The sequence below is a fragment of the Chamaea fasciata genome, unplaced genomic scaffold (assembly GCF_029207755.1).
Source record: "Chamaea fasciata isolate MVZ Bird 193981 ecotype frontalis unplaced genomic scaffold, bChaFas1.0.hap1 SCAF_5, whole genome shotgun sequence".
Lineage (NCBI taxonomy): Eukaryota > Metazoa > Chordata > Aves > Passeriformes > Sylviidae > Chamaea > Chamaea fasciata.
Window position 1 is genome coordinate 25,944,533 of NW_027094090.1, and position 13,993 is coordinate 25,958,525.

Below are 13,993 nucleotides of genomic sequence, written 5' to 3' on the forward strand. Positions count from 1 at the left end.
AGAACAGTCTAATTTCATAGGAAAGAATGGCAGGACTGGATATTTATCTTACCATAAAGTAATCTGCAGCACAGTAGAATCACACCCACCACCTTTTTCCTTTTTTTAATCAGCAATGTGTTTTCTCTTCCTAAAAATTAATATTGATGATTCTACAAATAGAAAATATTAATTTAGAAGTGATTATTAATTTATATTACTAAAAAGAACATGAACATTTATGGGTATTCAGTCAGAATATTTTAAAATTAAATAATATGACATCTACCATCTATATACTATAAATCACTGACTTTTTTCACATTCATATTTTCCTTCTTATTCCTACTTGAATATAATTCATTTTACAAATATGTCTGATCCTGCCTCTGACCTTACTACACTTTAAGCTCTTTTCTGCTCATGGAAAGCTAATTTGCATTTTTTAAAAATGTGTCTGTATTAATGATCTAATTTACCACAAAAAGGCTTTATATTAAATACAAAAAAGGCCAGCCATTAGCTTTCTTTCCACAATAAAATCAAAACAAAAAATAAAACATCCCATTTATACAACAATTAACAGGCGTTTTTTTTCCTAACACAATGCTAAATGAATCTGTGCAGTTCAGCATTCATAAACATTATATATTGCGGAGAATTCTTGTTCAACAATCAAAATAGGGAATACTATAAATATGCAAAGTTTTACAAAACACTTTTCTAAGAAAACTATACATCCATTTTAATACTTATATTAATAACCAGAGCGGTTAGATTGTTCTTTTACATAAATTATACAAAGTATATTGGAATTACATACCATTTTAATACCAGTTTATTATAGCTTTATTTCATAATATTTGAGGTGGAAATGGAAACAGTGCCATCATGTGATACTATTCAGGCTACTTCACTTCTTTTATTTCCAAGGAGTGAATCTGTTACAAATAAGGGTTCCTAGAAAAGCACGCAATGGCAGCATAATTTATTATATGTTATGCTATAACTAGATAATTTTAGGTGGTTTTATGCATCAAATATTAAAATCACCGTCTAAATCTGCAAAGACAAAAAAAAAGCATATGATCAGTACAAATGTAACTTAGCTCCTTTTATTAAAACTTTACAAATTATCCGACTCAGTCTTGTGAAATTCCTTTCAGTTTACAGTCAAGATTTTAATCCGAACAGCTTCATTTTTACAAAAGCATGCAGAAGTTAAATTCCCTGGTTTTAATTAGCACTGGGCAGGCTTCTTGGAAAAAAACCCCTAATACGTGAAATCGTCACAGGCGTACAATATCAAAGCCAAATCCTACTCGTATTATATTTATTACACAAGATATTTTTAATGAAATCAGACACACAGGGCTGGGGTTCTTTTTGTGGGGTTTTTTTGTTTCTTTTTTTTTGGTTTGGTTTGGGGTTTTTTTGTTGTTTTTTTTTTTTAATTATTATTATTATTATTTTGTATCCATTTCTTATTGAAATAGAGGCATTTTTCTCCCTAGTGGTCAGAATAAACTACAAAATCCAGACTTGATACTAAACACACATATTTCACTTATCTTTTCCATTTTCCAGAGATCAAGACAAGCATTTGACAACTGCTTGGAATCTAGAAATGCAAGTAATCTATTAAATCTGAAATCCCACTTTACTGTACAACTCACAACTTCCAAATCTAAGCACTTCACAGTAGTGGGGTTTTATAAATATACATTTTTAAAAGAAAATTAAAGCCTTACAGTGAATTCATTGATGCATGGGTGAAAGTTGATTAAAAAAACGCAGAAATTGTAACTTTCAAAAGTGAGGACAGATGCTAGGTATTTCTTATGGCGTTTCAGAATTTATAGAAACAATAACTGAATTCTCCAAGATTAAAAATCCTTACAAAATTTAACTGCTTACAGTTCCACAGGAAAAGTATTACTATTTATGGGTTTATCCGCAAGTACAGCCATTTAAAAATGTTTAGATTTCTTTATATGACTCAAAAACTTATGGTATATGCACGCAAGACACTTATATGAGTTATGTTCAAGTATGTTTTGAGTCTGAAACAAACACAAGGAGTTTTTATAAAAGTACATTTCATATATCCAGAACTCCACTGAAGGCTCAGCATTACAGCTGGGGAACGTCACTGCTTTTGCTAAAAGGTAACAAAACAAATCCCTCCATCCAGAGAACATTCAGAGAGCAGGATACAAGAATGGAAACATTACATACAATAAAAATACTGCAGTAAGAAAATAATAGGGAGAAATAATGTTACATTCTTACTTAAATTTAGTGTGTACTATTTACAGTAACATTTTATATATTGTTTGAAAAACCCAAATTGTATTTAGCAGGTTGAAGGCAGGCCAGTGGCCCACTGTGTAAGTACTGAATTGTACAATTAGTACAGGGAAGCTTAATTTTTATGTTTGAAACCGAGCAAGCAAGTTTTTGAGGAACAAATTAAAAATAAAAAGTGAGAGCTATTGTTACTGCTATTGTTACTTCTTCAGTTGCTTGGTGTTTTCATCAGTGGCAGCAATAACCAGCCTGGCTCCCCACCTGACATGTCTACTTTACAGAATAGATAGCATACTAATTTGACTAGAATGCTACCAGCACAAGTGGTACATGGAACACACTGCATGGCAAAGACAATTTGCAGCAAGGTATTCAATACCCAGGACAGATCTTTTTCAATCTTTTTAGTTCTTGTTAGTAATGATCATCCTTAAGTGTAGTAAAAACTTCTCTTTTTCTAAGGGTAAGGTCTAGACTTAGTCCTCCTCTAAAAATCAGTAACAATTTCCTGTAATGATGAAACACATAAACCTATATCAACATTTACTATGTAGTCTTAATACGTTGATTATGAACTAGATGATGAATATTACCAGTGTGACCTTACAAAATACTGTCAGGACACTCACCCTGCCATCCAGAAACAAGACTGTAAATCAGACAAAATCATAACACTCTAACTACATTAAACTATAAGTAAAGGGAATCAATCTCGTGAGGCATTTGCTGGTTGATCAGCTGAGACATTTGAGGAAGCTGGAAGAGGGAGCCAAAACTTTGGTAATTGTCAGATCCCGTCCCAGAAACTCTTCTGCAGCTAGCAGAGAAGGAATTTGTTTGCTATTTGTGTTCCACTATTTCCTGTGGTGCCAAAAACAGGTGCTCATTTAAGACTGAGGTAAGTTATGATGGAGATGAATACTTTGAACGTCAGTGAAGGAGAGTGTTCTACACAAACATCTGTGGAAGTATTTCTACAATTGTGAAGTAAGGAAGAGGCTGCATTACCCTCTGGATAAAAAGACAACATTACATTTCTTATGTATCTGTTGCAGAAATCCAGTGCTTTACACAGAAGGTCAAGATAGCAGAAGGAATGCCACATATTTGATAGGGAAGTTCTGATATATTGTATTTCTAATTAAAAAGATTTTAAAAATTTGAAATTTTAAAAAACCAGAATAGTAATTTTTTCATCTGTGCTGAGACCTTTAGATAAGTTGTTGTGTGGGAATAACATGGCAGACTTGTAGATAGCTAACCCAGAGGCTGTCTAATACCTGTCTAATTATGTAACACCCACCAATTTGAATAAGCCACAAAACCTGAAAGTAATTTCAAAATTACTAATTTAGTTGCCCAAATTCAGAATTGTGGTACTTGGACAGATAAAAATTAATTGGACAAAACATATAATGTAGAACTTCTTGAGAAAATCATTAGATACTCTCTAAGGTTTTTAAAATTTTAGAAAGTACAGTTTTTACTAGGTTCTGTTCATGTGGTTACACCATCTCCTTAATTCACGAAGCGACTGAAACCAAAAAGGAGAGTTCCCCATACTTGTCAAGGTATTTTTGAACAAGAAACAAATTTAGCTTCTGTGCAAGGCTTTCTCAAATAGAAATATTGTTATTCATGTTAACTTTCCAATCCAAACAAAATGTCAGATTAAATAAGATACACAGTCAGAAAAGAAAAACAAGCCATATGTGGTGATTTAAAAACAGGTAAAAAACCCCAGATAGCTGTAGCACCATATTCCATCACCTGAGAGCCACAGGTTGTCTTATAAAGAGAGTTACATTTTAAGTCAATAACGATTGCCATCATTCACTGAAATGGTTAGAAACCAGCCCTTTACTCAGCAATCGTCATTCAAGTTAAATGGAAGGAACAGCTAAATGTTCTTTTGTGTAGAGACAGCTGAAGCAAGGCCCTGAGTGGGAGCAACATGCACATGCTCATGAAGATCTCCACTTAGAGGTTAAAGGCAGCGTATACCAGGATGTATGAGACATGGAAATGTCTCACTGAACAATGAAGGTAAAAACATCAGTCTCCACGAAACACTCTTTTATAAGGAACTCTAAAGTTCTGCAAAGAGGAAAATCAGCATTAGCAATGACTGCAATGAGATCCAAGAATACCTAAATAAATTTTTATTAACAGGCCAAGTAGAAAGTTGCACAAACTATTAATCATAAAATATCTAAAAGCTGTCTTTATCACAGTCAGTATAACTGAAAATATTTTTATGTTTGATAATATTCACAGTCAAAAGACAGAGATGGTCAACATATGGCTAAATATAACTGGACATATTTTTCTATCTGTAGACTGACAGACAAAAGGAAAATCCCTAGAGGATGAACTCAAGCTTCAAGACAGCTTAAGTACAGAGTTTGATGTGTGCAAAAGACACAGGAGGTCAAGTAATCCCCTTATGGTTAGAGAATATATAGTAAAAATTCTATTTGCTTGTAAAGTCTCTTTATTTCACAGGTCTTTCAGATAAAGTATTATGATTAAGTGACACATGGCCTTTAGTGGGATGCACTGGTTTCTGGAATGGTATCTTCTACTAGAAACCTGATAGGAGAAAAAAGACAGAAATAAAGCAAAAGATCTGTAACAAAAACCCAACAAAAAGAGCTTAATTGTCAAGTCACTCATTTTGGGGTCGAACAGAGCTTCCACACTCACCCTAAGACTTTTTTCCAAGTGAACTTAATCTAAGTTCTGAAAAACCTGCCTCTCTTCTATTTGGACTCCTCTTTTTAACAGGAAGAGGAAAAACACATTCATTTTTAATTCCTTTATGCTACCAGCAGGGTTTTCTGGGGAGCTGCTAATATGTAATGGGAAAGCACACACAATACATTCTGTGCGCAAAGCCTCTGATGCTGGTCCCCACACTTAGTCACTCACTGCCACCTAAGGCAAGAGTTAACTTCTCTGAGGAAGTTAATACAACCCAGCAGCAAGGGGAAGCTCAAGTAAGTTTAAGTAGTCACTGGTTGTATGACTTAAAATAGGAACAATCAAAGCAAATACAGTTTCTGTGAAAAGCAAACACGTATTTACAGTTCAACAAAGGAACAACACAAACACAACATCGAGCATCTTACTGATGTTATTTTCAACTTCATTTAACAGAAATAAAACAGGCTGACAAACATGGAAATTCTGAAAGGCAAGTTAAACTACCAGAAATTTCATCTCCAGCCTGTGGTGAACAAGTAGCATCAGGTTTTAAGACAGAAAAACTAGTACTGTCTCAAGATGATACAGGTGATATTTTCCTCTGTGTATCAACAATAAATCAATTCCCAATTTTGCCTTAAGAAGAAAATGTACTTTAGCGGCTCACAGTATTTCAGATGAACCATAAAATAGAATTCCTGAACACTTGTGCTTACAGATCACATTGCACTTCACAGCTGTTGTGTTTTACCCCAGCAGAGGGTGCATTTAAGCGAGTGTAAAAAACCAATTTTCTTTTAAACATAGCTTAAAGTGCTTAGGGGTCTTTTTGAATGACATGTAATGCATACATATATTATATTTAAATATGTTAAATAATTCATAGCAAGTAATTATTAGGTCTACCTGCAATGTTTGTCTCATTTTCTACGAGTTCCTCAGGTGCCACAATGAACAACAGTAAAATGCTGCAACTAGCTGGATGAAGCAGTGAAGTCTGTGGAGCAGACCTAAATTTCACAACACTGTGATAAATATGAGGTCAGTAAATCTGTGTAAAGGAATTGCTATTATGATTACTTTTTAAAAAGCACATTTTTGTTTCATCTTCTACATTAAAAGAATGCTGAAGTTGCAAAAGCAAAGCATTTAAAAAACAGAACATGCCTGAAGTAAAGCTGTTCATGTGGCATTATTTCAACCTCCTCTGCATGACCTTTCCTCTATTCTTTGTTATTATGTACTGCAGTGTTTGTTTCCCCAGGACCTACATTTCATCACTGCATTGGATAGACTAAGATTTGAAACTGTTTTTTTAAATACTCTTATTTAGTATTACTTAGTGCAGACCCTGTTGTCTCTGTCTTGTGTTCCCTTTGTTGCTGAAACTGAAAGGGATATGGCCAAGGTATGCACACTTTAGGAACTGGAGGAACTTTTAGAAAAGCAGAATGCCATTTCAAAGAAATGTATTTCTTCCACATTTTCACCACGCTCCATAAGATGATAAAAAATATGGAAAATTTCCATTCATTGCGAATTCTTCCCTTTCTAGGGTCTCATACAAATCTACCATTACAGTAGTTAGACGTAAATAAATACACATCTTCCTTAAAAGTTTATGCATATTCTCTCTTGCATGTGGTCTTCAATGAAGTATCATGATGTAACCTACTTTCATAAACATTTTAATCCTCTGGCCAATGGAAGTCAAAATTCATAAAGCAAACAGTTCACAATTATCTTCCTACTAATTCTCATTTCTCCTAAATGAAAAAGAAAAAAAAAAAAAAAAACAAAAAAAAAAAAAAACAAACCCAAACACACCCTCACATTTTAATGATTAAATGTCAGAGTAAAAAAAAAATAGACAGCAGTCATTCTTTATAAAACACAAACTAAACTGTATTTGAAGAAATGGGGATTCCTACCAAACTGCACACGAAGCAGCTTTCAAAGAAAACTCTCAAGTAACATGTGGCAAGTAGTTCTATACCCATAAAAGCAACTAGACATGGAATGAATGAACAAAGAAATTATTACGGGTGGAAGCAAAATAACAACAAAACTAGGTAGTTCTGTAAGCAATGGAACTTTATGAATAACAGCATGGGCATTCTTAACGCTGCAGCCTTTTTCCTCAGCATATGCACTATTTTGCAGGTTTTTGTGAAATAGTCCATTTGTTTTCATGGATATTAGTGTCTTTGAGGCCTCCACTCCTCCATCAAATTTGTATAAAGTTGTTCAACAGTTTCAAGAATTATTGTGGGGGACTGACAAGATAGTATGACTGCATCAACTTAAAAAAAACTTCTGTTTCCTTACGAAAGTACAATAAAAATAGCAAATCTAGTCCATGTTAGTCTAGGAAATAGACAATATCACAGCAGGGCACTTTCTGCAGGGAAGGAAAACACAGGAATACAGTGTTCATGTCTAACAGCAAGAATTCTCAAGCTGATAGACTGTCATAACACAAAAAAGGAGAGCAGATAAAAATATGCCCAGTACTACACCAGATATTAAAAATAGGATTAAACAATTGGAATTAATAAATAGCATACTTAAAGGAAAAAGGAAATACTGTATTTTAATATACCGTAATTAGCTGTTGTTAGCAACTTTTGGTTAATTCTGCTTGAAAAGCTTAAATAGATCTTAACATAACAAAGAGTTCGCTTCTTTGATTTTAAACTATTGCCTGGTTTTGGTTCAGCAATAGAACACAACAGACCAAATAATTTAACTGCAATACTTCAGAAGGCACTTTATTAAGGATTAATATAACACAATATTTTCAAGTGTTATGAGCACGTGGCCATCAGCTCAGGTGTGGTTAACTTCCCTTTTAGAAATTCAGCCATGCTTTGAATACTCTCGTGCACCTATCTCACCTCTTATTTATTCATTGGAAGAAAGGCTGCTTCCAAAGAATGGCATGGTTTTATTACAGGACAACTCATATCATATCATATCATATCATATCATATCATATCATATCATATCATATCATATTATATGTAAATTTTGTTTCATTTATTTTGTTGTTTAGTATGAAATAAAGATTGGGCCACCACTGCTACAGAGGAGCTGCCACCCTGAAATATCTTACATAGCATTACTTCTAAAAGCATCCAAAGCATCGGGCCTGCAAGGGTGACCAGCACTCCTTCATTCATTTGGTTCATCCATTTCTGTTCCATATAAAGGCAGTCCCATGACATAGTACATTCAACACATTCCCAAGCATGGAGTGCTGTTTTTTGGGGTTTTTTTTCCCCCTCCCTTAAGTCAGTAACGCTGGTAAAAAAAGTAGCAGAAGCTGCATCTCCATTTGATACACTTGTTGATAAGAAGACTGCTGAGGAAATCATTCAGGCTGGACTAATGTAATATGTAAGTTAGCTATGTATCCTTTCTCTTTTACTCTGTTGCACTAGACATGAAATCCATATGCACCTTATTTGGTTAATGAAGATATAAAGTTGAAAATACAAAAACTTATGAAATCCCCCACGGCATCACAAAAAGGGTGCACAGGTTTGCAAATTTAATTCTAAAGCAACTGAACACAAATTATGGTTTAAGCTTTACTAAGCAGAATGGTTTCATATCCAAAGTACTGTAGTAGAATTTAATTGTATGAGAAGCAGCACAACATCATTATAAAAAATAGAAAATACAATAATAAAAAGAAAATATGAAACCATGAATTAAATTTCACAGTTGCTATGCATATTTAAGTAAGTAAACAGAGTTTTCACAAAAATATTTTACAACTGGAAATCAGGAGGAAAAAAAGGAAGTGGAAGAAAAAAACAACTAAAGAAATCTCTAGAATTCAATTTAAACAGGTTTTTGGTTTTTATTTGGTTTTTTTTTTAAGGCTCAGTTACAGGTAAAAATTTGGAATGAGATCACATTCATCAAAATTAACATTTAATGTAACCATATTGCGTCTCACTGATGAATCTGCCATCAGTTAGAAGCTGTAAAACTTCATTAACCATATACTAATCACAGCACCATCACATGACCTATGCATGCATTTCATGTATCACAACATGACAAAACTACACTTCCATATTTCTGATACCATTTTGAGGACTTACAATGGAGGTTTTTCCAGACAGAATCAAAAGGAAACAGGTAAGAAAAAAAGAAATTGCTGAAACAGAAACATTGAGATAAATATGCAACATCTGCCTGAGGCAGACAGGAATTCAATACATAGGCATGTACGTTCAAAAATAAAACAAATAAAATGCTGAACTATGTGACCACATTTCCACTTTGATGTCCTAGTGACTATCCAAAGTAGGCATGCCTTGCTTTCACGCTTACGGCCTCCTAAGGAGCTCTTCAGTGGTATTACAACTCACTAATCCATAGTTGCCTTTTATTTGTTTTATCTGTGTTATATTATTATGAATTTTACTAACATGAATAACATGTAATAAAGCCACAGAAGAATATTAATAATTTGCGACATCATTGCATGATCTTCTTCAACTGTTACACTTTAATTACTATATATTTACACATACATTTCAAATAAAATGTAAAGGAATGAAGGCAGTCTAGCCATCAACATCACTAACAATGTGACAGAACATAAAGTTCAGCATAGGTTTCACTTATGGTCTTCACAGGACTTTAGATGGCTTCCTGATTTAATTCACAAATGACAGAAGACATGCATTACACACCAATTCACCAGAGCTCTTCCAGGCTAGTGTCTTTCTTCCTTCCATTCTGACACCATTAACAAGTTCCATCCTGTCTTTTGTGGCTCCTGAACCTCACTTGTACTGTGTCCCTGTCCTGAACGATATCTTTTCTATTAGAGGGCTAATAGCTATTCGCATTTCTCTGCTGTATATACATATGATTCCTTTTATACTTCAGAATTATTAATTTCCGTGTACATTTTCCCCTCACTCCTACTTTTTCTCCTGCTCCTTGGGATTAGATCTAACACAGAAAGATCAAGACAGCTGGGAGACTATCTACTGCCTCAACATCACTACCTAGCACCATAAAATATTATTTTTAAGTTTTGTTTGTCAATAATTACGACATAACGCAATTGTCACCACTGGAATCATCACTCCATACACTAACAGCTTCTTACAGAGATGATAAACTTTAGCCCATTTTTCTTACAACACTATTTTACCTACTTATTAATCAAAACCAACCTAACATGTTATCACATCAAATATAGATTACTCAGTCCACCCTAGAAAGCTATCATTAATCTGGCTGATTTACAGTGGAAAAACTACTGAAAAATTTGGAAGGATGGGGCTTGAAGCAACCAGGTCTAGTGGAAGGTGCCCCTACATGTGGAGGGGAGGTTGGAACTGGATGATTTTTAATGTCCTTTCTACTCCAAACAGTTCTATGACTTTGTGATCTTATATCAATTTAATGAAACCAACCTCAGCTAAAATAAGCTATGAAGTATCAAACATCAGACTAGCTGCATCTGTTCTGCACACACTTCTGCTACACTCCCACTAGGGCAGAAAGTGAGACAAGAGACTTCCTCCTAACAGGAGGAGAGCTGCATTAACAAAAGCTTATTTTTTTATATTCCTTTAAATGACCTAGACTGAGGTTTAGGCACAATGCAGCCACTGTTGCAACTACATCTAGCCATAGCTCAGATAAACTCAGCACAGGCTGCAGAACCTGCCTGAGAACCAAAATCCATATGCAATTATTAATTGTCTCTGTACCCCCTGTCCCACAGACAGACTCTGCAGGAATCCCAGATCACTACACAGGGGAGAGTGACTGCTGTTGAACAACAGCTGAGTGTCCACAAAATAGTTCCAATATTGAGTGTTAAGCACGGAATTGTAATTAAATCAAGAAAACATCTTGCTTTTAGAATGAAAACAGATAATTTAAAGATAAATACAGAAAACAGACCCTAAAAGAATTATCATATATTCAAGTCCAATAAAAAGTTAATAACTTTCGGAAAAGTATTTTTAGTATTTGACATTAATATTTTAGGAGTTTTTTAATATCTATTCACACATGTACACAACTCTGATTAAAAATATTGTTTCATTTACAGGAAGGTGTCTCCAAGATCTGACTATTTACAGTATCTTCTCCATTTTATGTCTTTCCAAATATAAATTATTGACATTTTGGTACAGAAGTACTTGTTCCAAGACATAAAATGATCATTTTATATTGAGTGGTTGCAAGAGAGTGACACACAAAACTCTCACCTGAAAGGGACACTGTACCTTACAATGGTATTTTAATAAATCAGGTTCTAAAATACTAATAAGAAGAACTGATTGAACACTACATACTACAATAAAAATATTCTGCAACCCCCCCACCCCCCCACACACACACACTCTTTCAAACAATTGGGATAGGAACAGAGCATTAGTGTATAGCCCCAGATTTGGAACCTCAGAATAATAGTGTATCAAATACAAATAACTGAAAATTCCAGGTGGCAATTCTTTTGGACACGGATCAAAAAAATCTTTAATCTCAGTATTTCTGTAATTTATCCATCAAGTACAATTTATTTAAATTGCCTGAAATTTTGAGCTTGCTCTGTTTTTTGTTTCACTTGGTTGAACAAAAAGGTGGTGCGAAGCAGAAGGGAGGCAACAAACCCAAACAACAAAAAAAATAATTTGATGAATGAGAAAACATAATTCCACTAATTACTTCAACAAATCTGCATTTCCTAGTAGATGACTGATACATGAGAATCCCAAATGAGTTGCCATGGCAAGAAGATTTTGATAATATGAGAGTCTCTTCTGCTTCCTGTTGCACTTGGACAAGAAAAGGGTTTCTGTACACAAGAAGTTGAAAGCTGAATCATAGCACCACAGTCGCCTCCCTTCTGTGGTTTAAGATACAGAGTGCACAGTACCTGCAGACATTGCTGCTGCTCATACAACAGAGACAACATTTTTTTTAGGAAGTGCTCCATGGCTTCTCAGGTAATCACAATAAACAGAAAAAGGAGATAACATACTCTCAAATAATATCTCTGGTAGGAAAAGAAGGAAGGATGCCAAGGTTCAGAGACCTTGCTTAAGGCTTTACAGGATACATCTTCAGGACACATGAGTATAATAAATAGTGAGAAAATTCAGTTGTACAGACACCCATAAAACACAGTAACATGCATTTCAGCAAGCGAGCACACACGTTGGCACATATGGATTTACATTGGTAGTAGTTAGGATTGTGTTATAGTTACTACACACCTCCTGCTTTCCAAAAAACACTGAGATTAAAGATACCTCTAACAGATGTACACAAACTATGGCTGTTATCCTAAGTACAAAACAATTCAGAACACACAACATTGCATAGTCATATTTCTGTGATCATAATATCCTGACCACAGCTTTTGGTTTTCTGAGGTTTGGTCTTGTGGGGTTCTTTCAGGTGTTTCAGTTTGGGTTTGTTGGGGTTTTTTTGCAGCTTAGGTGGAGGGGGAGGGGAGTGTATATTTGTGATTGTTTGGGGGTTTTCTTTTGAGGAAGGATGTTGCTTTTTGTTTGATAGTTTGATTTTTGAAAGGAAGAACATTATGAGAGCCCATGTGAAATCTTACTTTTAGATTAGTGCCATCCTGCTATCACACCGCAATTCCAGTTAAGGAGAATAAACAAATGCTTTGAACTTTAACAGATTAGTAAAAATAAACCAATTTTCCTAAATTTTCTGTAGTAAATTCCCTCTTAAAATACCAGTATACAAATACATGTGGAAAAAGGAGTGAAAAACTCATTTTCACTATGCCTGTACACCATGTGTTTTTAAGAATATATTTTCCAGCTGTGACAAAGTAAGTCTTAGAGGGAAAGTCACAGATTCATGGCTAGGGAGTTTCCAAAAGCAATTTTTTAACCAAACAGCAAAATAAGGGAAGAACAAGCTATTCAACTTGGATACAATCTGGAGATCAATGAATCCACAGTCCCTTTCTTCCACAAAAGCAAAATCTGATCAGACTTCTTTGCAAAATTAAATTACCTTTACCTACACCTCTTATTGCAGTGCATATTAACTATTGCTGTCACTGAATGTACATTAATGTTATGGAGGGAAAACAACCAAGTCTTCTTATTCCATGAGTTTACAAATTGGACAACTACCCTTTTTTATGAAGATGGCTCTGCTATTCAACTTTTTATGGAAGTTTTTATGTTTCTGGATACAAACTGTGATGACTCTCCTATGTTTGTCCTGAGTTTTATTTCCGAAGGAATTTTAGGGCTCTCAAGATTCTTTTCTCCTTTATTTGTGAAGGAATGGGGTTCTAAATTATGTTTATAAGAAACCTTCCTTGTCCTCAACTCCAATTATGCAAATCTAATATTGCAAACTCCATTACTTGTTGCCTCAAACAGATGCAAAAAAATAGACATTAATGTGTAGTATTCCAGATTATTTTCCAAATAAATACATGTTGTTTCTTTAACTCTTTTTTAGCTCTAAATGGCATCATACAGAATAAACTTACATTTATATTTGGAAAATATTTCTGGATACTCTGGAAAAGTTGATCGTCCAAAAGTTGATCTTAACGAATGCATTTCTTATTGATTATTTTAGTTCATAACAGATCCAAAGGAGATATGACAAAACACAATCTTCATGTACCTTTGAGACCTTGTCTAGGAGACTTTTTGAGTTCCAGTATCTAGAGTGGGACAGGATGGACACAGAACATAAGTGCACCTGCCTTTTCCTCCTGTTTTTTGCCTTCCTGTCACTATGGGATGTCAGGACAAAGAAAATTATGCTTTATGAACCTTGTCAGCATATATATTTTACTGCAGAAACTTTCAGGAACACTCTCTAGAAAGAACAAACTCAATTTCCGTACTCATACCTCCGCGAATTCTTCATAAAAATACTACGAGAGCTAGTAATTTGTGACTGCTACCACAGCTGTCTAGAACAGCATAGCATAGACTGGGTGAGGTCC

At 34.5% G+C, this 13,993-nt stretch overlaps 1 protein-coding gene across 1 annotated transcript in view; it reads right to left on the reverse strand.

Moving 5' to 3' along the window:
* Positions 1 to 13,993, reverse strand: part of FOXP2 (forkhead box P2) — a 403,818-nt gene that overhangs the window by 256,444 nt on the left and 133,381 nt on the right. The window contains exon 4 of the mRNA XM_066183059.1: positions 53 to 152. The gene's annotated coding sequence lies outside the window, so the exon portion shown is untranslated. The remainder of the gene's footprint in view (positions 1 to 52; positions 153 to 13,993) is intronic.